The sequence below is a fragment of the Dermacentor andersoni genome, chromosome 10 (assembly GCF_023375885.2).
Source record: "Dermacentor andersoni chromosome 10, qqDerAnde1_hic_scaffold, whole genome shotgun sequence".
NCBI classification, from domain to species: domain Eukaryota; kingdom Metazoa; phylum Arthropoda; class Arachnida; order Ixodida; family Ixodidae; genus Dermacentor; species Dermacentor andersoni.
In genome coordinates, this window is record NC_092823.1 from 61,019,329 (window position 1) to 61,046,926 (window position 27,598).

General features: G+C 45.9%; 1 protein-coding gene and 1 long non-coding RNA gene across 6 annotated transcripts in view; one reads left to right on the forward strand and one right to left on the reverse strand.

The window, feature by feature from the left end:
• The window catches only part of LOC126543839 (uncharacterized), a 405,430-nt gene that overhangs the window by 104,650 nt on the left and 273,182 nt on the right, over positions 1-27,598 (forward strand). For all 5 annotated transcript variants that reach the window (XR_008608858.2, XM_072284882.1, XM_072284881.1 and 2 more), the window contains exon 2: positions 2,484-2,555. The gene's annotated coding sequence lies outside the window, so the exon portion shown is untranslated. The remainder of the gene's footprint in view (positions 1-2,483; positions 2,556-27,598) is intronic.
• LOC140213638 (uncharacterized) overlaps positions 16,512-27,598 on the reverse strand; it is a 57,376-nt gene continuing 46,289 nt past the window's right edge. Inside the window, exon 3 of the long non-coding RNA XR_011890553.1 lies at positions 16,512-20,573. This is a non-coding gene — a long non-coding RNA (uncharacterized lncRNA). The remainder of the gene's footprint in view (positions 20,574-27,598) is intronic.

The window sequence follows — 27,598 nt, forward strand, 5'->3', positions numbered from 1 at the left end:
AATGAAATCGACTTCATACTCTGCGCGAACCCTGGCATCATACAAGATGTAGACGTGCTCGGCAAGGTGCGCTGCAGTGACCATAGGATGGTAAGAACTCGAATTAGCCTGGACTTGAGGAGGGAACGGAAGAAACTGGTACATAAGAAGCCAATCAATGAGTTAGCGGTAAGAGGGAAACTAGAGGAATTCCGGATCAAGCTACAGAACAGGTATTCGGCTTTAACCCAGGAAGAGGACCATAGTGTTGAAGCAATGAACGACAATCTTATGGGCATCATTAAGGAGTGCGCAATAGAAGTCGGTGGTAACGCCGTTAAACAGGAAACCAGTAAGCTATCGCAGGAGACGAAAGATCTGATCAAAAAACGCCAATGTATGAAAGCCTCTAACCCTACAGCTAGAATAGAGCTGGCAGAACTGTCTAAGTTAATCAACAAGCGTGAGACAGCGTACATAAGGACCTATAATATAATATGGATAGAATTGAACAGGCTCTCAGGAACGGAGGAAACCTAAAAGCAGTGAAGAAGAAACTAGGAATAGGCAAGAATCAGATGGGTGCGTTAAGAGACAAAGCCGGCAATATTGTTACTAATATGGATGAGATAGTTCAAGTGGCTGAAGAGTTTTATAGAGATTTATACAGTACCAGTAACACCCGTGACGATAAGGTGAGAGAGAATAGGCTAGAGGAACTTGAAATCCCACAAGTAACACCGGAAGAGGTAAGGAACGCCTTGGGAGCTATGCAAAGGGGGAAGGCAGCTGGGGAGGATATGGTAACAGCAGATTTGTTGAAGGATGGTGGGAACACTGTCCTAGAAAGATTGGCCGCCCTATATACACAATGCCTCATGACCTCAAACGTACCGGAATCTTGGAAGAAGGCTAACATAATCCTAATCCATAAGAAAGGGGACGCCAAAGATTTGAAAAATTATAGACCAATCAGCTTACTCTCCGTTGCCCACAAAGGATTTACTAAGGTAATCGCAAATAGAATCAGGAATACCTTAGACTTCTTTCAACCAAAGGACCAGGCAGGATTCCGTAAAGACTACTCAACAATAGACCATATTCACACTATCAATCAGGCGATAGAGAAATGTGCGGAATATAACCAACCCTTATATATAGCCTTCATTGATTACGAAAAAGCATTTGATTCAGTCGAAACCTCAGCAGTCATGAAAGCACTACAGAATCAGGGTGTAGATGAGCCATATGTAAAGATACTGGAAGATATCTATAGCGGTTCCGCAGCCACCGTAATCCTCCACAAAGAAAGCAAGAAAATCCCATTAAAGAAAGGCGTCAGACAGGGAGATACGATATCTCCAATGCTATTCACAGCATGTTTACAGGAGGTATTCAGAGACCTGGAGTGGGAAGAATTGGGGATAAAGGTTGATGGAGAATACCTTAGCAACTTGCGTTTCGCTGATGATATTGCCTTGCTTAGTAACTCAGAAGACCAATTGCAATGCATGCTCACTGACCTGGAGAGGCAAAGCAGAAGGGTGGGTCTGAAAATTAATCTACAGAAAACGAAAGTAATGTTTAACTGTCTCGGAAGAGAACAGCAGTTTACGATAGGTAGCGAGGCACTGGAAGTGGTAAGGGAATACATCTACTTAGGGCAGGTAGTGACCACGGACCCGGATCATGAGACTGAAATAACCAGAAGAATAAGAATGGGCTGGGGTGCGTTTGGCAGGCATTCTCAAATCATGAACAGCAGGTTGCCACTATCCCTCAAGAGGAAAGTGTATAACAGCTGTGTCTTACCAGTACTCACGTACGGGGCAGAAACCTGGAGGCTTACGAAAAGGGTTCTGCTGAAATTGAGGACGACGCAACGAGCTATGGGAAGAAGAATGATAGGTGTAACGTTAAGGGATAAGAAAAGAGCAGATTGGGTGAGGGAACAAACGCGGGTAAATGAGATCTTAGTTGAAATCAAGAAAAAGAAATGGGCATGGGCCGGACATGTAATGAGGAGGGAAGATAACCGATGGTCATTAAGGGTTACGGACTGGATTCCAAGGGAAGGGAAGCGTAGTAGGGGGCGGCAGAAAGTTAGGTGGGCGGATGACATTAAGACGTTTGCAGGGATAACATGGCCACAATTAGTACATGACCGCGGTAGCTGGAGAAGTATGGGAGAGGCCTTAGCCCTGCAGTGGGCGTAACTAGGCTGATGATGATATATATATATATATATATATATATATATATATATATATATATATATATATATATATATATATATATATATATATATATATATATATATATATACATGGGCTAGGCACTTTGCTACTTTTCTCTGTGTGCGCTTAGCTTGGCGCGATGTAAGGGCTCCGCGAATGACTCATGAACTACCCGAAGATTTTAGCTTTCTAAAAAGTCGCTGATTTTGCCATGACAGGTGCAAAACTGAAGTGAAAACAATATCAAATTTCGTCCTTTCTTTGCAGCTGGTGGACTCGCACTGCAACTGAGCAAGGCTACTCGGCATCTGCAGTCTCGGGCTGTTAACAAGGGCTTGGGTGAGGCTCGTTTATTCCTGATCTTTGCTATTACAAAGCTTCAAATGTGATGGCATTTGAAGCTAGAGTGTTAAACACATTTTGAGAAATCCTGCGCGTGATGTTCGCTTTTCAGCTGACACTGAAATTCCGCGTCCTCCTTTGATGCATATAATATTGGTAGCGCTTGCGGGCTTGCAAATCTCACGAAGTGACACCAGCGATTTAATTATTTTAGGAGAGGAAAACTTATCCCGCAAATGTATACGCGGAGTGGATAAGTAAAAAGCCACAGTTTAGGAGCCAAATTTCGAGCTCGTAAACAGCGGCTAGCAAAAAGGGTCAGCTGGATGCAACCGAAACACATTAGAAGCATATGTCTACACCATCTCCAAATAAATGCCTACGGCTGCTTTCGCCACACCATTCCAAATGTGCGAAAGAAATTGTACCTAGATCGAATAAAATATAACGCTCACTCAGCTTAGTACAGCTTTAAAAACGAATATATATATATATATATGACATTTTGGTCGGGCTACCGGTTTGCTTGTGCAAGAAAGAAATACTACAGAAGAGAGCTCGACTACTTCGCTAGCTATGCTTTTGGTTTCGACAGTGGCAAGTTTTTTCTGAAACATGAGACGTCACAGACTACAATAAACATCATGCTCGAAATTACCGGCTGGGCGAGTGTAACATTCACTCTAACTAGAAATATATACTTATCAGTATGTTACGCTACTCAGTCTCATGTGTCACAGTGATACCACGGCTAGTTACTTCATACTTCGTATTCGTACTCATGATCCCGTTCTGTTTCCATGACTTGGGTAATTTCCAATTTACCCGTGTTTCGTTCGTTTCGTGGTTCGATTGATATTATCGTCTTTTCTTTTTATAAACTCAGTTGATGTGCCTTCGATATTTGATTGCGTAATATGCCTCACCGCGAGAATCACGTGTACCTTCGAGCCAAGATTTAATTCTTGCGTTTTGTACAACTCTATGCGCTATTCATAGCGGGGAAAGGGGGTTAGTCTCCCAGCCCCCGCCACCCGAGGACCCCATCGAGAACAAATAAATATATCTCTCTCTCCTCGCTTCTCGTCTTTCAACGAACAGAGTTAACGTGTTACGAGCCTCCCGTGACGTGCGGTCGCTTTGCTTCAGTATTGTCACATGCATGAGACACCGTAAAAATAGAAGAAGTCGTTCGTCTAGTAGCGTCTAACTGAAGCGGACGCCAATTTGTAAATGGCGTCGCATGAATATATTAAGCTAATGTGATTGAGTGCAATGTTTCCACAACGCCGACGCTATGCAAACTTGGCGTTTCTCGTTGTTTAGAAATGAGAAATTATTCGATATGCGATTCCATATTTGCAGGTCGTTTCTCTCAATTATTATTATTCGATTCACAAATTCCAGGGTTCTAACACGTCTAAATATCATAATTAATAATTGATATGAAAGCTTATATGCACTGGAAAGTGAGAGACAAATAAGGAGGGAGCACACGACATGAGCCGACAAGCGCAATTTGTTTCTTCTCTCGTGTTATGTGCCTATTTTTCGTGTACGATACTGCGTAGCACACGGTTTACTTCAACTTGTCCTTAGAGCAACGATAAAACAAAAGAGAAAAGAAACAAGAAATGAATGAAAGTGCACTATTGCGTATAAGTGTAAGACTGTGAGGTAGACGTGCGTTAGAATTGGAAGAGGACAAAGGTCTGGCAGACACTTCATATTCTCGTTTATAATAAGCCGAATCGGCTTCGGTCATGTGACCCGTCTGACAGATTTCGGGTGTTCTATAAGAGTAACAGAATGAGTGCCAAGGTAGGTTAAACGCCGTCCACGGCGTTGGGCTATTAGGAGGGCTGACGATAAAAGAAAATACGCCCAGGATGGGTCAGGGTGATAGATGGCGCGGGTAGCTGGAGATCTCTAGTATCTAGAACGGACGTCCTGCAATCGAGGATGAAAATGAAGCTAGACGGAAGCACTACGTCACCAAGCTAGCCATTTCTGTCTCAATATGTCTACCCAACACGTGGCCTTGCTCGGCGCAATCGGCCGACTCTACTTGGATCCCGGTAAGCTTGAATTGACGCGTACTTGCTCCGGCGACGATCCAACCGCTCTGTTCACATTTTTCATGTGAGCCATCATATAGGAAGGCCTGAGCGAGGTCACGCAAGGTCATTTTCTCTTTGCTGGGTCACCTTCCAAAGTAAATTTTGTGACTTAGAAATTCGGCAAAATAATGTTACAATTATTAGCTAGACCTAATAATGCATATAATACTAAAATCACGACGGTATATGAAGTGGTGGTTTAATTAAATTTAAAAGAAAACCCAATTTCTTGGTTTTGGAAGGAGTGTGAAGTGATAACCTTGCTTAGAAATTTGAAAATAACCACGCTATATTATCATCTCTGCAGTAAGGATTCATTTAGAGTCAGACGCGTAACCACACGATAATCTGGGTCTTTCATTGGTCCTCTGAACACGAAGGTCATACCACCCGCAACAAGGTCCGAAGCTCCACCCACTTAAAGCGTCGGTCAACTCCTGCTGCGCATGCGTCAATAACATTAAACAATACAGATGTAAGCATACACATAGTGGACACAGGTCAAACTGATGAACTTCTAAGGAACTTAAGTTCTTTATCACAAAGAGCTATGGAAGGGGAACTAACATAGGTGGCTGCTAACTGACACATTGAAAATGCCTCAAAGGTTTCTCTGGCCATCTGATTGCTGTACCTTTCCAACACACGTGTGTCGTCCAGGAGTGGTGAACAGCCACACTTTGCACAATGAACAGCCAGATTACTGCCAGTCGTAATCGAAGAAAGAACTTTTAATTAGGAAGAACATTCACTCTAAAACGTGCAGATAGGCAGCCGCTACATAATGCGTATTGCGGTTATTGGCGTTATTGCATTTTCGCCCCCACCAAAATGCGGCCAGCGCGGCCTGGATTCGAACACGCACCATCGGGCTTAGCAGCGCGAAGCCAGCGTCCTGTTGAGTTTCCGTTAAAAAAACATGTACAGTCAACAGCAAAAGTTTACGGGATGCGGTTTCCCCTTCAAATTTGAATTCCTGCACTGTTAAGGCATGACACTTCATATTTAATGAATCACTGAGTAGGTGGCGAAGGCTACTACATGCTGGAAAATTTAATTCGAGGCTGTGTGACCACGCTTCGCGAGAATTCAGCTTCTTGGCAGATCATGCGTTCCATAAACTTTTGCGGTTGACTGTACATTCGGCGTCCCTCAAAAATTTTTGTAATCTCCAAACAACCCATGCTGCGAAAGCAGAGCACAACCCTTTCCATGACATTGAGTTTTCTACGCTTTGCGAGAGCCCTTGTACAACCGCAGGGGGGGAGATGCTAAATATACTTACCCGCGCTAATCGTGTGCAGTACGGAGGAACCTAAGAACGTTATAAAAATAGCATGAATGTACTTAGGGACATAACAATGTTACTTGTTCTGAGAGACGGTTCGTGCGGGTGGCTTACTGAGTAGGGGTTGGGCAATGCGCAATGTTATTCAAGGACCGATATCTCCACGATGATTATGAGAACGCAGTCGTGAGTACGTTCCATTCTTTTATACGAGTTCCATGACCTGTCATGTTTAAAAATAAAATTAAAACAGAAAAAAGAAAAAAAAATCCGTTTGGTTAAATTTGTGGTCGGTATTAGGTGCACATCGACTACAAATTATATATATATGTATATATATATATATATATATATATATATATATATATATATATATATATATATATATATATATATATATATGGTGTCTTTTTTTTTTCTTTCGACTAATTTCGTTTTTGTGTGACGGCTAGCTCTGCCATAACATTTTCTCCTGAACATTGCTCTCCTTTCCCGTGGTCGGTGCATTGCATTATGTACATTGAAGAGAGAGAGAGAGAAAGCAAGGACAGGAAAGGGAGGGAGGTCAACCAGAAGAGCATGCGGTTTGCTACCCTACACTGGGGGTGGGGGAAAGGGGAATAGAAAGGGGAGAAGTTGAGAAAGTGAGCGCTGAGCGCGTGTGGGCGGGACACTATGCACAGGGACACCATAAACGGTCTCTTAAGCCGGTGCACTTCAAGTATTGCACTAATGCACGATTCACCTATCGTGCCAGTGACGGGTGTGGCCACGGTCGGAGTCTCTTTGACCCGGTGAACGGTCTTACGTCCAGTCGGATGAAAGTTTCCCGCAGAGAGAGGCGTTGTACATCGTAGCGGGGGCAGGTACACAATAGGTGCTCGATGGTCTCCTCGCACCCACAGGAATCACACAACGGGCTCTATATCAAAAAGCTCTATCACCTGGTCTCTATAGCATCGTGATGCAATACGATTGTGCAATTACTTATCTGCACTCATTCTAGGTGCGCGTTATTGCACTCGAAACGACTCCGCTAAAGGTCGTTCTCTACCACATACTGAGGGTCAATGGACCGTTACGAAATTTCGAGCGTAAGTCATCGCGCTGTGTCTAAGCCTTCGGAATTTCCCCTGCGAACATGGACGATAAATGGTATAGTTCTCTTGTCCCGACCACCCCAGTGTTCAACGAAGGTTAGGGTTAACGCAAGAAAGGGAGGGCAACCGTGTTCGTGTCCACTTGGCTAGCCTACGTGTGGGTAATGGGAAAATATACAAAAAAAAAAAATAAGAACACAAAAACAGAGTCCATGTGCAAACCCCCGCAAGTGAAGGTTCACTCGTGCACATATAGCCAGAGGCGTTCGTATGCGGTTCAGTAGCGTTCCAGGAGCGCTTCGTAAGCCATCGTAAGCCATCGTAAGCCATACCTCGCGCTTCGTAAGCCATCGCCTCTCAATGCGACGAAGGCGCTGCTACAGCTTTTCGCGACAACAGACCTGCGCTAGCGTGCTCGGCGTGATTCCTGTGCTTTGATAATCTGCGCGGTGATAGTGGCCAGCTATCAGCGTGTTCTGTGCTTCATGCCTTTCTCTCTCTCTCTCTCTCTCTCTACTTTCGTATGTTTCTGCCTCCCCCCCCCCTCGTTGCCCAGTGTAGAGTAGCGAACCGGATCTTCCATTCTGGTTCCTTTCTTGTTTCCCCTCTCTTGTGCTTGCTAGAGTTCTCCAGCCGATTGCTTCCGAGAACGGTCTGCCGTGTCAGCGGCTGAGTATGCGTAGGGCATCTCGTTGAGTGGAAGGTTAGAGAGTGGCACAGAATGAGCTCTAATAGTGAGATCACATCCGCAAAAGTTGAGTTGCGGCGATGTTGGCCATTTCGATGAGGAAGGGGTAAGAGTTCGCGAATACGGCGCCCGACCGCGTACGTGACACTAAAGCTGTTTTTTCACCATTGGAGTGTTTTTGTAGACCCGCTAACGCTAAGGCTTAACTTTACGCCAGTGGGAGCTTCGAATTTCAAGAACGAAATTGTTATAAGGGGTACGAAGTGAAATCCGTAATCTGCATTGTAGCTGGTTTGGGTGCGTCGCGACAAAATTGCGGGCAAACAAACCGTGGAGATATTCAATGTCATGGTCAGCAACCACTTATATGCCACACTTAGACGTTTATGATGGATTAACTAATTTTCGATGCCGCACACTCTCAAAAGCGAATTAGATCACAGTAAGCACTATTAGTAAAGTGCCGTTTCATGCAGTTACGCCGTTTCATGCAGTTACGCTCAGCTGCCAACCACACAGTGAAATAAACTGGACAAAGCAGCTGTTTTGACTTCTACGTCAGTTTGCGAAACGTGCTACCTGTTATTTTTTATTCGAATCAGCAAGCGGGGGTTCCTTGAATGCGGCGGGAGTGTTTTGTTTAATACTCTATGGCACGCTGCGGAGAAAAGTGCAGCGTCTGTACGTCTTGCCGTTGATTTTTGTGCCAACGACTCGAAGGCTGCCTATTTGCCGCAAACATTCCTTCCAGATTATATCCTACATTGTCTAGATTATAAAACACAGGCCGAGAAAGTTTTCGTTGCCAACGCTACAAAATTTCGCAAATATTTCAATCAGGAAAGCAGTCAGACGTATTGAGGTCGAGCATATTCTCGCAACACCTTTGAACGAGTTCATAAGAGTGGCTTACTCGGTGAAGTGGTACTCAGCAGAATGGCTGTAAACAGGAATGAAAGAGAACAACAACGAAAAAAGAACGCGAGGACGCCAACAAATTGGGCAGGAAGCCTGCTGGACTAACAACTGACTTTGTCGTAGAAAGGACGTCCCCAAAGGCCAAGCCGAGCTTGCTCAATAGCACAGCAGGTCACCTCAATGCAATACAATGGACAATTTTTATTAAAAAGAAAACTATAAAGACAGGCTAATTACCTTGAAATGACATCCAGCGCTCTCACACATTCCTTGTTCGCTCTTGGGCGGGGGGAGGGGGGGGGGGGGTCGCCGTTTGTGCGAAAATAAACTCAGTTTGTTAGTGCAGCAGACCTCCAGTTCTATTTGTCTGTTTCTTCTCGACGTATCTATCCGCTTTTTCTTTGCCCGTGTGCGGGGCCATTCCACTAGGTGACATCGAAGGGCGACACATGTGCGATATGCTTTCCACAAGCTGCACGGAACCGCTTGCCGCGGTCCTCGGCATAGCGCCGCTTTATTCGAGCGCACTGAGGCGTCGTTCGCGAGCAAAGTGCCCGCATCACGCATCCTTGGCTTTATTCCAGCAGCTGCACGTATACCTGCGGCCAGGCTGGCCGCAGTGTGCTGAGCTGAGTCACCGTGAAGCTCCTCGCACTCGAGATGCGGTGACCGCGAAGGCCGAGCCAGGTTCATATGACACCACGAATACATCTTACCTCGCTCCGTGCAGCTCGATCTTGAGAGGGTGTGCAGCTATATCAGACACGGCCACCCCTTAGGAAGAGGCGCTTGCTTGCCAAGGCATCAGTAAGTGTTATTAATTTGTCCTACATACATATACACCCGTGGTTAACCAAAGACATATTGCTTGGGTAGGGAAGCTGAACGTGCGTGCGAAACCGTTGTTATAATGAAATAGAATATACACTCTTAAAGAAATGTGCACCCTTTGGGGTGTATATTTGCCACACAACAATAATCGCCGCCTGTCTTGCTTGCGTTTCCTATCTTGAAAACGCAGCGCTCGCTACTTTTCCGCACGGGCATGCCGTTCGTGACTTGGAAGTACCGGGCTTAAAGAAAGGAAATGCGGACAAGAAAGATGACGGTTATTGTTATGTGGCAAAAGGGTGTAATTTTGCTTAAGAGTGTACAATATAAAGGTACCCCCCCCGCCTCCCGGTACTCCTAACAAGAGTTCGGGAAAAAATAAATAGAAAAAAAATAAATCTACGAGACAGAAAAAGGGCTTCGTTCTGAGCGGTATTTCCTTAAAAGCAGACATCCCCTAAAACAGCCATAGTATACGCGAGATGAATGTTCCAGTCATTCGGAGGCTCGTAACTTATAGTACACAATTCAGTTAAGCTGCGCTGGGTGGCGGTCACGTGATAAGTGAGAGATCCCCATGACACTCATCAGCAGCTGCCTTCTCAGTCGGTTATGATTGCGCGATGTATCCACATTCCAGGGGATCTGCTGTCACGTGACCGCAATGGTTATCGCAGCTCTCTTTACCTGTACGAGTTGTCGCGAAGGAAATAAAGGCCACACCATGTGTGTACTACACACAGCTGCCTCGACCGCATGGATTCTTCAAGACCGCCATGCTTATTTCGGAAGTGAATGTTCCCGAGTAAAAGATGTGGCAAACGTTCGGGGAGGTATGGTAGCAGCGCATGGTCGAAATAGAACGGTGTACCGTACCGTGCCAATCTTATTTTAGCTCAAACTTATATCGCTCAATGAATAAACGCTCTTCTGCTCTCTGTGTCGAGGAAATGCATTCTCGTGACTAGTTTGTTGAAGCAGGCTTTTTAGCAGTGCCGCGGTGTGCTACGGATGAGGTACTGCAATTTTAGGCGACTCCGCTGCGCGACTCGCCAATTTATCCCGTTCGCGCAATCTTTTCGTGCCCTTTCGCCACCGCACCGGCCGCGACGACGCCGTGCTTATGGCGCTCTGCTGCCGAGCTCGAAGTCCCGGGTTCGACCCCGGCCGCGGAAGCTGCTTTTGGACGGGGGAGAAATGCAAGATCGCTCGTGAATTTACGTTTAGATGCACGCTAAAGAGCGCGCCCTCTTTAGCGTGCCCTTCTCCGAGCCCTTCACTGTGTCTGGTATCAAAGCCACACTGTTGATTTGAGATGGTAAGTGTCGCGAATGAAACAAAGAAACAAACATTCTCCTCCCCTTTCCTATTGTTTCAATTTCAGCCTCAATTTCGGGGCAGCCAGCCGCGGGCTCAGTCCTTGTTAGTTACTCTTCCTGCCTTTCAATTATCCTTTTCGCCCTCCCTCCCCTCTCTCTCTCAATCTGTCCCTTTCTCTCTGCATGAAAGATGCAGCCTGCAAGAGAAGCCACGTGCCTGATTTTAGCTCTACACGGTACGGCGAGCCAAGAGAGTAAAAACGACGCACGAGAGGTCGCCGTCGACGCGAAACTTTAGGTTATGGATATCTGCAGAAAAGACGGCGCTTCGATCGGCGACTTCCGGTGCGGCGCGCGGATAACCCGGAATCCGCATACTCGCACTTCCGGTGCGGCGCTTCCCGCCAGATTTACACACTCTTGTCCTTGCGAGAACCGCGCGGCGCTAATCGCGTCCCGGCAGCATTTCGGCCGCTGCTTCTGCCGCCGCCGTAGCGCTTGCGACGACGATCACGACACTATACAGCAGCGTTTACGTCAGCCGGCGTTGCGCAGTCGAGAATAGAAAGGAAGAAGAAAAGAGGTGGGAAAGGGAGGTTGGTGTCTCTTTTTAGTCGCCCCCCGGGTTTGAATCTGTCGCGCGGCGCCCAAAAATAGCGCCACCGGCCCACACCGCCGCATTATATTCGCGGCCCGCTTCCAAAAAGCCACGACCGCCGACAACGGAGATGGCGCGGACGACATGGTTTTGACCCCGTAGCGAGTCGCAGGTCGACGGTGCATCACTCAGGTGCTGGTGGGAAAGGGTGTAGGGAGAGGGGGATAAATTACAAAAGCCGCGGCGCCTTGACGGTAATGGTGCACGAGGTCGGGTGTTTGGTTCGCGGTTGCGGCGGCGGCATTCCAAAATGAGCGGAATACAACGACGAAAGAGCAAGCCCCCCGCCCGTATTCACACAAAAAGTTGTTAGGCTAAGAACTCTTCGTGAGAGTTCGGGCCGGCATTCTCACGACGTTCTACGCACTATTAGCGAAGGTCATCCGCCAATGGCAAATAGCACTTGCGTGTACGAAAGGCTCTGTGAGTTTTACCCAAGATTGGTATCTATGTGCTGACTCATTGATTGGTTTATATTAGGGGTGTGCGGATGTTCGAAAATTTCGAGTATTATTGAATATTATTTTTTTATATTCGTATATATATTCGTACTTAATCTGAAAACTAGTATTGGAAAACTTTCGAATATTCGACTGGATACAAATATTCTAATCAAATAGAATATCTAGTTGGCTGTGCGGGAGAAAACATGGTTCTTATTGTTTATTTTTACCTAATCCAAGAAAGTGTGTCTGGTCATGTGCTGAATTTTGCGATAATTTAATGTTGCTGGCAAAATTTCGCCTGTAAAACGCGCTTAGCCATTAAACGGTGCAGCGTTGCAGAAAAGTTAGCCTCTCAATAGCAAGGGGCAAGGGTTTGCGAATCAATAGCGAGGGTGCACGCTTTTGCAGGTTCCACCCCCAATCCCGACCTCATTGCTTGACAGGAAATGCGACAAATCATGGCTGGTAAGGGGTCAAATGCCTCTGAGTTTACAAAAAATCCATGCGGTATAGTAAAGTACAGGCTGGCGAGAACAAACTAGTGGAAATTACTCAATTTTCCAAAGACAACGTGAGCTAAATACACAATATTTTAGTATAACGGCTTACTTGTTTAATTTCTATGCCAGTGGCAATGTAATTGCGATATTGCAATATTGTAAAATAAACCAATTTGGTAATAAATCTATGTGTATGTCATTATTCGATATTGGATTCGATATGTTCGATGCTAATGAAGTATTCGATTCGTATTCGAAAATTTTGATATTCTCACACCTCTAATTTTTGTCTTTTCCAGTGCTTGTATTCGTTTACCGCATCCGTATATACATCGTGCAAGTGTTGCAACGGTTCACTAAGTTTCATAATAGACGCATATTTTCTACATACCACTACGTACATCAATCGCTCGTTTTTGTAGCCTGGAAATGCCCGGACGCCCTGCAGGACACATCAAGTTCTACCGCGGCCAATATCAACTTCAAAAGTCAGCAAGTTAATAGAGCGAATGGTCCTGTTTCGTGTAAATGTCAGGCTAGAGAAGGTGAGTATTTAACGCGACAGCGTTAAGAGCGCCATGTTGCAGAAATTCCGGCGTCGACGTCCCGTGTCAACCGTCGTTTCGGCAAAACTATTTCCGAACAACGCGAATCTAACCACACAGACCCTCAGTGTAGCGCAAAGAAGTGACTGAACTAATTGAATTTCTCAAAGTAACATACGTAAGAAAAATCGTAATGTAGGTCTTACAACCAACCTACAGACATGATAGCGTCGGATTATAATTTGAGTATATAAGAAAACAATTCTGCTAGGCGGGAACTCGAACACATACCCCTTTTCCGGCGTTTATACCATGCATAAACCAGCCACGGAGCGGCGTGCCCGGTTCCTCGCAACACCTCCAGATGACGCTCGTCTCCGCCGCATCCCAAAGGAGCGAGGAGAAAGTTCATATCAACTAGGGACTGAGGCAGGGGTGCCCTTTAACCCCACTGCTGTTTATGATGTACATGGTGAAGATGGAGAGGGCGCTAGACGGAAGTAATATCGGTTTTAATCTCTCATACAAACAGGCGGGTACAGTAGTAGAGCAGCAGCTTCCAGGTTTATTGTATGCGGACGATATTGTGTTGCTAGCTAACGCGCAAAGTGATTCGCAACGTCTGGCTGATACCTGTGGACAGGAAGGCAACAATTTAGGTTTGAAATTTATTGTTAGAAAATCAGGTGTTATGGTATTTTGTTATGGTATGGTAACAGAATATAAATACCTTGGTACATGGATAAACGAAGGCAATAGATATATGGAAACACAGGAAAAAACAGTAACAGTGAAGGGGAAGAGAAATTCAACCATAATGAAGCACAGAGTGCTATGGGGATACAATAGGTACGAGGTGTTCCGAGGTATGTGGGAAGGTGTAATGATTCCAGGACTTACTTTTGGAAATGCGGTTGTTTGCTTTAAATCAGGGGTACAATCAGGACTCGATGTGAACCAAAGGTAAGTGGGTCGCCTCGCATTGGGCGCTCACGGGAAGACTACAAATGAAGCTGTGCAGGGTGATATGGGCTGGACTAGTTTTGAAGTGAGGAAAGCTCGCAGTAAAATTGAGTATGAAGAACGACTGAGGAATATGGGAGAAAGTAAATGGGCTGGGAGAGTGCTGAGGTATCTGTACAGGAAAAACATTGATTCACAGTGGAGGAAAGGAACCAGGAAGCTTACCAGCAAGTATGCAGCCTGTAAGGTGGGCAACACAGCAACAATAAACGTAAAGCGGAAAGTCAGAGAGGCCGAAATAATCTCATGGGTGGCGGCAATGGAAAAGAAACCTGCATGAGTAACTACTTAAGAGGAAAACACGAAATCAGGAAAGAAACAATTTATGATAACTCAAAGGGAAGATCATTAATTTTCGAAGCGAGATCGGGATGCCTTAGAACACGCACGTATAAAGCGAGATATAAGAAGGAAGAAGAAGCATGTGCTTTTTGCGGTAAAGCGAGGGAAACTATGGAGCATGTTTTATTATAATGTGAAGACGTCTACCCAGTGGTCGATTTAAGTACCACTGATCTCGTTGAAGCCCTTGGGTTCAGCGAGAGCAGTGTAAAAGTAAATATGTCCACAATAGAGATTAATAAGAGGTGAGTGGAGGGTTGGTGGAATAAAAGTAGGCAAGCGACAAAACACGGAGACGTACAAAAACACAGTTCGCAATAGGGGATCAGAAAATTTGGTTGTGGGAATTCATAGTGTTTTTTTTATTTTTTAACCTAGGTAGGACATTAGGCAGTATACTAGCAAGAGCTTGGTTCCAAAGGGGACGCTCATAACATCCATCCATCCGTCCATCGCGGCCAACGCAAGAGACTGCGTTTCTACCAGAAAGCTCGCCTTCGTGCATAGCGTTAGCCGCCAGAGTTTCCCGGCAAACATTACGGTTAATTAAGCTGCATTTTCTGGGAAGCGTGAGAAGCAGTCAGATATCTTTGAATGCTATCGCGCTCCACTCTTAAAAGCGAAGCTCAAGCGTCCTCCAAATGTGATGAATGGCTTTAGTTGCTGCCATTTAGCTCTGGACAGCATTTTATACCTTGCGTCGGAGCTTGAATTTGCTAGAGAAAACAAGCAGTCCGCCTGGGTGCTCTTTCTATATATACAGCGAGCTTTCGACTGGGTTCCGCTTTAGGCAAATATTTTCGCTCTTGCAACGCGGGGAATTTCGGTTCCTCTGGTTCGCTTTGTGCAAAAATTTCCATCGGAGAGCCGGATGAAAGGGCGTGTCGGAGAAATAACAAGTGAATCCCGTGCTGTGAAGTGCGGTGTCCGACAGGCAGGGTTTTATCGCCGCTTCCGTTTAACATTGCGCTCGCCGCGCTTCCAAGTCGCTTGTCTCGTGACAGTGACTTCCCTGTGGGCATAACTATCTGTTTGTAAGACGTTGGTCTGTGGATAAGCGGCTCTTCGCACCGCGGTACGAGACTGCGTGCAAGCTTGCAAAGAGCTCTGAACGCGACTTCGGAGTACTTGCGTGATGTTGGCCTGCAGGAGAGGTATTCTGCAAGCGTCGACCTAGTCTACATGTCAATTTCCTATGGTGCTGAAGTTCTGATTGGCTGGGCTAGTACTACATCATCTTGAGTCATCAGAGACCAAACGCGAATGTTCTGTCTTTGTTCCCAGTTTTAAAAAATAATTCTCGCGTAGCAGGCGCTACACGAGCTCCTAATCTACAGCCTTCTAATCTATGCATTGTGTGCGTTATTTACATACTTGTAACATTACGCTAAACGCAGTGGCTTGACCTTCATTTTTTAATGTTTTGAATTCTTCAGATTTAAAAAAAAAATTGTCCTCAACAGCGGAATGCATGATTGCTTGATATAATCAGAAAGTTCAAGCGTGCCGGAACGTTCACAGTTTGCACTGGGCCTTTCGTTAAAAAGGTATCCGCAAATTGCTGTTATGAACAGAGCGTTCTAAATTTTCGTGTTACCTATAAGTTTGGGCAGACATAACATTATCGGCTATAACGACCTCATATCTATTTTATTGTCGCCGGTATGCTATATGTGTGCCCGTATATGGGGCCATAAGTTTTCCTAATCGCATTTTTCCAGAAAAGAAACAAGCAACTTCGACACGTGCAAACCGGACGCAAACTGCGAACAAAAGAGGCCGGGATTGGACGTTAGCTTCCCGAAGTGCTCCAATTACTCCAGTAAGACCGTTGCCTTCCTAAATTGCGCTGGGCTTAACTTCAAATATTTACCAAGTTGGTCCAGTAGTGCACTTTGCTAACACGCCGGCGCCTTAGGGTACCCTCTGTCCAGACATGCGCAGACATACATCAACGGAGTTCCCAGAATGCCGCAAAGCATTAATCAGCGCCATAATCGTTTTACGGCCAGCGCCAATGGCACGGTGCGCCTCAGATTCTAAGCCGCAATGCCAGAGCCAAGGAGAGAAGTACGCTGCCTATCGTGCTTCGATAAAACGACCCATGCCGAGACATCCCATTTGAAATGCGCTCACTCTCTCTCTGTTGTAACCAGCGGCTCGTAACTTGCGTCTTTGGGCGATAAAAGGTTGTGGCTGGACGTTAACAATGCCTTCTTGCGGGCGCGTTGTATCACGCCCTGAGGTGAGCCGCTCCTACTAGGAGGAAGAGGAAGTAAAATTCCGTTGCAACAGGCAGCTGATTGGGTGTTTCTGGCACGGTAGCTATCAAAGACGCGGGAGAGGACAGTTCAGCCCGTTAGTGCCTGTTTATGACCTTTTTTGTTTTTGTTTTTCCCGGCTCTTGTGTGAGTGTTGCCGAGTGCTACGAATGAAGCGTGGTACCGACGACGGGACGCTATTTGTAGATCCGTAAACAAGACATTTGTGTCTGCCGAAGCGAACGGCAACATGTGCTTTTGCGCTTTTACGTTGCGCGAATGTGCGTGAGAACTTTGCAACTGCCTAAATACAGGGTGTCTTCCCTTTTTTTTTTTAACTCCGCCACACTTTTTAAAGATTGTCTACGGCAGATAGCGCAATTCTAATTCATGATATAATTTACTCGATGAGGCGTCATTACTTCTATGGGAAGTCGAAATGTTCAATTGAATAAATAACGTAATTACGATAATCACCTTTTTAATTATTTACTTTACGTCACGTATTTCGATCTACGAATTATAACCGCTAAGTTCGCACGGCGTATCCACTTGGAACGAGTTCTCTGGATAGCGCAATTCCTAGATATTAACTTTCAAAGTGTCCGAAGAAATGCATTGGCGTTCCAGTTACTTAAAGAAACCGCTGTTTTATGCGTTGAAGCAAAAAATAACTGGAACACCAATGCATTTCGACGGACACTTCGCAAATTAATATTTCGGAGCCAGAGAACTCCTTCCAAGTGGATATGGCGCGCGAACTCAGCAGCTGTAATTCGTACATTAAAATATGTGGCGTAAAGTAATTATTTAAAAAGAGTTAATTGGCGTAATGACGTTAATTGTTCAGTTGAACATTTTTATTTCTCGTAGAAATAATGGCCTCCTCATACAGTGATTACGATCAAGGGTTATATTGCGATTACCTGCCACAGGGAATAAAAAAAATATTGTTACAGCTAAAAAAAAAAAAAACAACTGTGTATTGCCAACTTTTTTCCCCTGAGGCATTTACGCAGGTCAGGGGACATCTGTCATTCAAAAGTAGCCGGCAACGTCCAAAGGCTCCAAAATCTCATCGAACCCAGCTAACAATAATAATATTTCTAGAAATTCAATAACTTTGCACAGTTTAGTAAATCGGTCACGCGCGTAGGCAGTGTGCTCTAACTTAGATTACGTCACTTTTATTGGCGTCGTGTTTCAAAAGTTCTCGTTTGCTAAGTGTGCGGAACCAGTGCTCCCAAGCTGCAGTTGGAAAAGGTGAAAAATATTTTGCACGTTGTTTCACGGCGACGAGCCTGACCTCAATGAAATACTGGCAGCTCGTTTAGAGCTCGCAGTAGCCAAATGCCAAATGGCGTTCCACAGGTGCAACGTGCCAGACGACGATGTCTACTTTTTATTTTATTTTTACGTTTGTCGGGCGCGACGCGCATTATCTGCAATCAGATATGGCTACAACCGCTCGCCTTCTAGCAGTAGGAGCATAATATGCGACCCGGGCCCAACAAATCATCTCTATTACACCGAGAGGGAGTTAATCACCTCCATTAGTACCGCTACATAAAGATGCCGTCTCAGCGGAAATCTAGTCGTTTTTATTAACGTCTGCTCTCCACTATATTTATTTAGGAATATTTGTGAATTTGAGGTTACCAAAGGCCGACATAACGCCGCTAACTTTTGCTTATTTTTCCATCACGCTTAATAATCCCGAGGCGCTCGCATATTCAGCTCGCCCCTTGACAGGCGCTCAACGTGCGCTGACACCCAACGCATTAAGTGAGCTTATATTCGTTAGCAGACACGCTAATGAGTGATTAGCGCCTCAATACCTGGCACTCAAAAGAGAGATCTTATTCCTCATCGCCCTTCAATTATTTAGAGGGTCAAACGAGGTGTTACATAAAGGCGGACTAATCAGTAAATAAATGGCCAATGTTGTTTACCGTTTAAAAATAAAATTACAAAATAAAATTGCAAGTGCAAAATTAACCGCACATGTTTCAACGGCCACTTTACATATGGATTATAGTAAGAATAAAAACGATCTTAGGAGGGCAGTAGGAGCGATAGCTAGTTACAGCAGATTGTGGCTGCGTGTAGTTGTCTATTCTCTAAGGTGTTCTGGATCACATTCAACAAAAATTCGTTATGAGAGATTCTTCCAGGCTCAAGCACAATTCGCGATGAATAGCTTGTTAAATGCGCTGCTCATTAATTTTACGACAAAGGCGCTTCGTTGAACGCTCACTGTATTGAAAAGGCGATGCAATGTGCGTGTGGAAATGCCGCTTTGTCGTGCAGGTCAGCAAATCTCTATTTCCTTTGTTTGACAAAGGTGTCCAGATTTGTTGTCTAAGAGCCACATGGGGTAGTTCAAGAGGGCTTAGTTGACGAAACTCTGTAGAGCGAGAATCCAGCTGCACAAAGAAGACTGGGGCACATCAAAGATGAATGCGTCAAGCGTTACTTACACCAAAAAAAAAAAAAAAACGAAAGAAAAAGAAAATGAACGATGACTTAGGTCGTTAAGGAGGGAATGAGCAAAAGGTAGACGTGAACTCTGCGATCTTTCTTAGGATACTTAAATAAGGGGGGCTGCCCGCCGCCTTTCATCGAACCTTGGCTGATGACTGAACAGAGCGCCGATTCCTCTTAGGAGTCGGCGAAGCGTGCGTTGATATAGAGGTCGTTAACAATCTTTCCATTCTAGGTAACTCTATGTACTCTAGGTTGATCGTATCGCTAATATCTTCGACGTTTTTTGCGCTTCGGAGGTTCAGTATTTCTTGATGTCGGAGACATAGAACGTGAGATCAAGGCTCGGATAATGTAACCATTTTATGTCGATGGCTATTACTCTTTTTTTTTTGGCAGTCGTCCGAGCGTCATTCAACGAGCGGTATAAACGGGATCTGCCGGCCGTGAATAGGATGAGAAAAATTCGGATAGAGGAAAATGAATGCACATGTCAGCCCAGATTATACAAGCGTAAATTGAAGATGTTACTTCATGCATAAGGAGCAAAAACTTCGTGCGGACATCTCGATGTTAATGCCGTTATGCCACGGATAGAACGAAGGACGATAAAAAGGGCAATTCGGGGAGCCGTCAGATTTGCCATGCGTTGATTGTGAGTTCCGGAAAGATACAGGGGGGGGGGGGGGGGGGGGATAGAACCTCGTTATCGGGAAGTCGTCGGCGCTGGAAAAATATTCACTCTGTCGGTATCTTCGCTAAAGCCACAGTTCAACATTTTGCTTTTCGATAACTACAAGAACACTTCTAAGCACAGCTGGCTCACTCACCTTTAAAAGAGCCCAAAATTTGCTTGCTACTGATACTCGCAGCACACATCTTTGGCTCTGTGGCGTTCACTTGAAATGGTCTGTACGATTTTTTTTTCATCCGGTCTTGTGAGAATTGTCTCGAGCCCCATAAACCGTCTATATTAGTCATCACCAGTCTCTCGGGCGTTCATTTGGCCTCTAACCTGATGTGGAGTTTCAGCCTCTATATTTTTTCGCAAGGCTGCACGACCGCGTAGATAACAAGCAAGATGCTGACGGGAGAGAGAAAGGAAGCAAGGAGAGAGAAAGGCAGGTAGGTCTAGTATGTGAGCGTCTGGGTTGCCTTCCTACACTGAGGGTAAGGGAAGTGGGGAATAAGAACAGCAAACAAGGTGAGATGGTACACTGTGTACGCATGCATTCTGCAATGCGTCCAGCACAGCCCACAGCCAAGGCGCCACAGTGAAGTCCACGCAACCGCTGCATGCCGGGCCCCGCACTTCCACTAGGCTGCCGTCATTCAAACAACACATGTCAAGGCTGGTGGCGAAGGAGGCGTAACTCTTGCTTTTGGCATCAGCTTTAGATGCTTTCCCACAGTAGGTGGCAATCCAGGAGGCCAGGGCCCGTTAGCAGTATGGTCGCGGTCTGTAGGTATGGCCGATCAGTTCTGCGGCATCCTGCAAGTTGGAGAATGTACCGTGAAGGGGAAAATTGTCTTCCGCCCGAATGTAGCACGGACCAGGACGAATTTTCCCTCAACTGCGAAACTGGTTTGGGTTTCTTTTGTAGCTTCGTGCTACATTCGGGGGGACGACACTTTTCCCTTTCAATACGTAGTTAGCAGTAAATTGCGGCATTTGTGCCTTTAATGCGAAAAGAAGGCTATAGGCGAGCCATGGTGCTTAGTCAAAACTTGCAAGAACTGGATTACGAGCATCCAGCACTTGTGCCTCACCACGCGCTGACCGAGCATACGGCTTATTTAAAGAGTATGCGAAGGGTATTCACGAGGGACCGAAGCAGCAGAACGACTTGCCGGTCTTCTTCGGGCAATTTGTCGAGAGAAGGAGCAGCGGTATCTATACGGGAGTGCGCTGGGTAATTCGAAGTGGCGGTGGCTTCGGTTGTCGCTTTCGTACCGTACGCGAAGCTTCATTACTCATGCTCTCCAACACGACCTCCTTCTCAGAGTTAGGCTCGTCTTCACAGAGCCTAGAGTGCAGGTGAGCTGACGTTGGAGGTGGCGTACGAGTCACATAGGTCGTAACGTTTTTTGAAGTCCGGCGTCGTGGAGAGCGTCGTTTATAAAATGGCGGTGAGAGCTTCCCGACGAGAAGACTGATCGCGCGCCACATATCACAAGAAAGCAATTTCCTTTTTTTTTTAAATCTGGGAGCCGTAGCTGCAGACAAAAAAAAAAAAGAAGGGGGCAACTGCACGTCGTTCAAGCAACAGACGATGGCACTCCTGGCGAAGACTGAAGGCAGCCAACGCACTACCGAATTTTCGTAGTTAGTTAAACACTACGTTGAAACTGCGCGGCGAGTGGGATTATTGTTTACTCCGTCATCATCAGGAAGTTAGTTTCTAGTTGCTTTTGTTTGCTTTTTTTCGATTTTCTTTATTGCACAACTAAGCATGTCATTCCGGATATTGTAAGAAAATGTTTGCTTGTTTTATACATCCAATCGTATATTATAGCCGTGTTCACTTCATTGCAAGTAATATATATGAACCCTTGAATATGTAATTAGGACAAGCGCTTTTCTTTACTACAGGCGTAAGCTCATTATATGCGGGTTTATTATAAGGAGGTTTTGCTGTTCCTTGGAACTAAAAGCTGACGATTTGAAAGGATGGAACCAAGGTGTCTGCCAAAGGCGTAGTTTATAAATAAAATTATAAATAAACCTTGACTATACCATGACCAACCGAACCATTTAGAGCTAGTAAGACATCGGGGAGTAAAAAGAAATGCTGTCACCGCAGGTACGTGGAACATATTTTACATCTCTACAGGGACAACGAGGAGGGAAGATGTAGAATACAGAACGCATTTTTCCTCCGGCAGCTGCTGCGTACGGCGGTGCGCGAAGGCACCATATCTTGAAAGCGATGGGCGATGTGGACAAAGTGCGCCGAGTACTCGTAGCTTCGTATGGACTGTGCTTTCGACACTTAGTACGAGTTGAAGCGAGAGGCAGCACGAAGGCCAATTCGCTCGCTGCTGCTGCCCCCGTTTCCTCACAACAGTGCTTCTGACAGCGAGTTTTGGCGGTCATCGAGTGAGAAGTGTGCACGTTTACCTGTGCGCGCTTGACACCCTGCTTGTTAAGTTAGTTAGTAAGCGAAGGATTACGAGTTTATAAGGCCAATAATGCTACCAATCTTACTTCGCATAGCCGTTTACTGATTTGCTATCGCAATTGATGCTTCGCCTTTCGGGTGAAGCTGCGACTTTTTTTTTTTTGCCTTTCGGAACATCTCACTGTCTCTCTCTTCTTTAAGAAATTGTCATACAGATTCCTGGGCTTTTTTTTCGTTGTTGTTGTTGAAGTGGTCAATTGAATGCGAGCGAAATATACAAAGTATTGAAAAGTCCTTCTCCATGCCAAGTGACTTATGAAAGCTTCTAAAGGCTCAATGTATAAAAGAACTCGTCTTGTATATTGCTTTCACGTAGTTCAACTTCTAATCAGTTTACGAACTTTTCCGCCGCCGTAGCGCCTGACTCTTTTATTCGCGTTTCCACTTATCTCAATGTAAGAAGTCTTTTGATGGGGTAACCACATAGACAGATGCACGTCGCAGCCTCATTAATGTCTCCCTCCGGCTGGGCTGTTCATCGGCCTAATGAGTCACTCTTTGAATGCAACCGTGACACAAATGGGAGCGGAATGCTTCTGGCCGACTTGATTGAATCAGGGACAAAGTCGTTCCTTCCCGTTCCGTCAACGGCACGCATAAATTGCCTCACTCCTTCCCCCCTGCCGCCCTTCCCCAAAAAGATATAAGTAGAACTATTTGATGGGGCCCATTGCCACGAGAATTCAAAAGAATCGGGCGCCATCGATTCGCTTTGCTCAATCAGGAATTGTTCCGACCGTATATAGCTTGCTTTGCTCTTGCCGCAGACACGGCGGCGCCTCGACCACGTACTATGATGTATGACTGCCATGCGCCGGAGGTTGTGTGCCTCGACCAACGGAACAAAAGCGGGTAGGAGAAAGTGGGCGTCTGAGGGGAGGCGGGAAAAAGGAAGTGGGTGCTATTGAAGAACGACGTAATGGGAGGCTGCTGACTCGCCCACTATCTTCGGCTGCCTCGACGTTTTGCGCATTCATATTAATCGCACACCGCGAAGAGAACGAGGAGAGGGGTCGCCGCTACCGAGCCGTCTCGCAACCCCCCCCCCCCCCCCCCCTCCTCCAAAGTGTCCCGGCGTTGTCCGCCTAACGAGAAACGGGCAGTTTCGTCGGAGAGATGTAAAGGATGGCCGGCTTATATAGCATTGGTCGCAAATCGCCTCTCGCGTCCGCCGTTTTAATAAGGCGCCGTGAGTAATGAAATGACTCCGTTGTGGCGACGATAGGGAGGCGGGTGAAATGGTTAGAGGCGAGCGACAAGATGGTATTGAGGGACGTGAAGATTATGCTTACCTAAGAGCTCCGAAAATGAAGTTTATTCTGAAAAATCTATACTGCAGCACAGCCTGTGGAAATGAATGCGATGAAGTTTAATGTAACGCCGCGATGAGCAAGCGATACAAAAGTAAAGTCGATTTCGAGTGAAGGATTAAGAAGGAAGGCGATGAAATGCTGTTTGCAGTGGCAATGCCAATAGGACGCCACGCTGTTGCCTCGTTTAGGTACGAGCGGTAGCAAGAACAACATTGGTGGAATAAGGTGAGGCACGAGAAAAGGGCATCGTTCAGATAGATTGTGGCAGTAAGGAAGTATTGTATGTACCGTTGAAGTGAACGGTGAAATGCGGATAATATTGAAAACACAGCATTTGCCTTTATAATATAGGTCTCAAAACTGGTATGCTGATCTTTTTATATTGTTATTTCTTATACTGAATAGAATGTAGGACACAAAGGCTGGAGAATTTCCGCTTCGCTCAAATATGCATGCTGTAGGATATTTTACTTCTCATGTATGACGCAATATATCTACCTATTTTTGCCACATTCGTGCTTTTCACTGTTTCCATTATATTATGTATACTTATGATTTGTCTAACCAATGAGACATTGCTGATTCAGTTTGTATTGTCTGCCTTTTTGTTATTATTCCTTATTCTATAACCACACGCAATTCAAATACCAGTCTCTACTTAAAGTAAGATTTTTATTTTCTTTGCTGGTTTTAAGATATACTACACCATTCTTTCACGGATAGGCGGGTCCCATACAGCTCCACTTCCTGGGATCCACTGCCGCGTGTTTCAGTGCGAACGCATACCACTGACTGACCTCAACAATGTGGAACTGACGCTGGCACCACGTAGCAGCCCGGTGCTACGTCAACGTGGTTCGCCCAGCGTGTCAGGACTGCGCAGCATCAACACTCCTGCGAATGCCGGCGCTCATAACTTGCACGAAATACCATGATTTTTCATGACAGATAAGATTAGAATAGCAAGTTCCTCGGTGCTTGCTTCGGTCTTCCCTTATGCCGGCCTGCTCTTTCTGCCGCCTCGACTGGGGAGGCCGCATTCTTTTCGCTTCCGTGTGCGAAAGGACGGTTAATTACAGCATGCTCGCCTGCCCATTGGAGTCTTGCTGCTGTTGCGTTGTAACGCCACGATAGCATTTGTGTCTTGTCCATGTTTGTTGCTGGTAGGTTCGCGGTCGTAGGCGGTGCAGTCTGTAGTTTGCGTTGCGGACCAGCCTCGCAGTGATGGTGCTGTGCGACGCGAGACAGGCAGTTTGTCAGCGTCACAGAGTCGGCAAGAAAGAAAGCGCGATGCGGGGACATCGACTGAGAAAGTTCGTGCGTAGACGGACGAGGCTAGTTTACAACTCGGAGGTTCACAGCGGAGAAACTCGGAAGCAGGGCGTGGGTAATGCGACAGTGTGAAGCGGCTCGACCGATGCTCTGATGCAGACGCGAGCAGGAGTGTGATCATTTGGGTAATGCGCGTGCTTGCGGGTGAGGGCATGAGTTATCACGTGAGTGCATGCATGATTCCGTATAGTTTACGCCCAAACTGAATTCGAAGTTGATCCTCGAATGCCCCTACCAGTAACTGTCCTCCGTCGTCCCCTCCTCGCCTCCGCTTACTCTGCTTTCGTATTAATAATCTTTTGCATTCCTATTAAATTTCGCAGTTCTGCCCGTTGCAAGAACCGCAATAACTGTAGTTCATATGCTTTCTTTACAGGAAAACTTTGATCGCCACAACTTAAAGAACAGAATAGGTTTTGTTTGTGTAGCGAGTGTAAATGACGAACGAGCGAAATTGTTGTTACGGCGATATTTAACATAATATATGAACAAGAGACGACTACGTTTACACACGTAACTAAAGTATATTTAGAAAACAATAGTGCACATAAACCGGCCGGAGACAAGCTTTTCCCAAAAGCAGTTGCCCACTTCTCCGATGATCAGGTTCATCATTCTTCCTTGTTTACAATCGTATAGAGTAGACGGAATACACGCTCCGTTGCCGCAAAAGTCGAGGATACGCAAACGGCGTCGGATACGGACTTTCTCGGGAACAGGAAACGTTAGGAGGAATCAGCTGTCTAGGGCTAGCAGGCGCTCCGAAAAGTTTAGGTAATTATCAGAAAGTGCTGACAGGGATCCTCTGCTTTATACTGCCAGAAAATGAAACGGCATTTCGAGCAATATAATGAAGCAAAGGCGCCAGTAGTTAATATTTGCACAGCCTCGTTGCACCCGGCCAGGCTCAGTCTACGGTCGTGGTTGAGTATAGAAGTGGGCGCGCTCCCGCGTTCACGCACACTATAGGCGCCCACTCGCGTGAGATGGTGTGCACATTTGTCTCAGTAGGACCAGCAGAATGTTACCTATAGTGGCCGTGGCGCTCTCCTGCTAAGCTCGAGGTCGCGGGTTCGGCTCATGGTCGCGGCAACCGCATTTTGATGGCGATCAAATTTCAAGGGCTGTCGTCAAAATCCGGGACTCGCGTCTATTGACGACACGTGGTCAAAATTATTCTGGAGCTCTCCACCACTTCACGGCGTGTCTCGTAGCCCCAGTGCTGCTTCGGAACGTTAAATCCAAATCAATCAATAAATAAATAAATAAATAAATAAGGAAAGAAATGTGACCGTTGAAAACAGCAGCACGTGCGACTTAACACTGCTTCTTCCACGCTCAGTGAGAGAGAGAGAGAGAGAGAGAGAGAGAGGGAGAGAATGATAAATGAAAGGCAGGGAGGTTAACCGGGACTGAGTACGGTTGGCTACCCTACACTGCGAGAGGGGAATAGGGGAGGGAAATATTAGTAGAAGAAGAGAAAGTCCACTGTTGATATCGCCGACATGGTAACAGTTTTCTGCTCTCTGTCCACTGACGGTCAGTCAGACCAGATCGCAGGTGGTCGCTCAGTCCAGTAGTTTTGAAAAATCGCAGCAGCGCCTTTGTGGCTTTTTGTAGCTGCGATATAAGAGTCCATGGTCCCAAGATCTTGTGCAAGGTGAAGGGTTTTGTGTATAACTGATTTGGAGCTGTGCACAGGTGATGTCTTTCATTTCCAAAAAATGGGCAGAAGCACAGTAGATGTTCTAAAGTCTCCTCGACAGCGCGGGCATAGCACTCAGCGCTATCAGCCATTCCAATCAAGCAATTATATGCATTAGTGAACGCAAAAACCAAGCGCGAATAGAACAGCAATGCTTCGTCATTTCGCGGAAGCTCAGGTACCAGCCGCAGTTGCATAAATGGGTCGAGGGAACGCAATGCGTGCTGGGTGAATTCAGGTCTCTGCCACTTCTGCAATGTCGTACGGTACGCTAGCTTGCTTATGTATTGCGCCAGTTTTGCGGAATATATACGGAATGCTTGTTCTTTAAAAAAAGTGTGTGTTCGATATTCGTTCACCATAGAAACTGGTGGCAGATGTTTTATAACAAGCATAGCCTGTAATTAGAAGAGTAGTGACACAGACAATTTTTTTTTTACCGATATGAACCGACGATGAGTGCTAATGCGAGACTTGAAGCTCATTGTCGGAAGACATTGCAAACGTTTCCGAAATGTAAAAAGATGAATATGCTCATTTCTCTGAAGTAATGAACTCCCGCTTAACTCACCCAAAACGCCGAAATTGAGACGCCGGAGAGCGTGTTTGCCACACCCGTAATAGACGCCCGCAACGAAAGGTACTGTTTCCGCGTCACCGTCGGGCTTGGATACGAGGGTGACCATGTTGCAAAGTCGCGACCACCCTCGTCTCTGCCGTAGACCCAGGATCATTTCCTCCGAGGCTTGAGTTTAGGCTGAGTTTAGCTTGTAGAGTATGTCGTTCAGCGTCAAAGGATGGGCAATGCCACAGTAGGTTCTGTATGCATTCCTGCATGTGAAAGGCCACAAAAGCCCTTCTGCTCTTTCTGAAGGCTACTGGACTGTACGAGCGCTTGTGACAGTGGACGTTCCTCTCCGACTGACTCTGTGAATGGCTGACTCTTTATCATTTTTATTCTTTCTACTTTTTATCTATTCTTCCC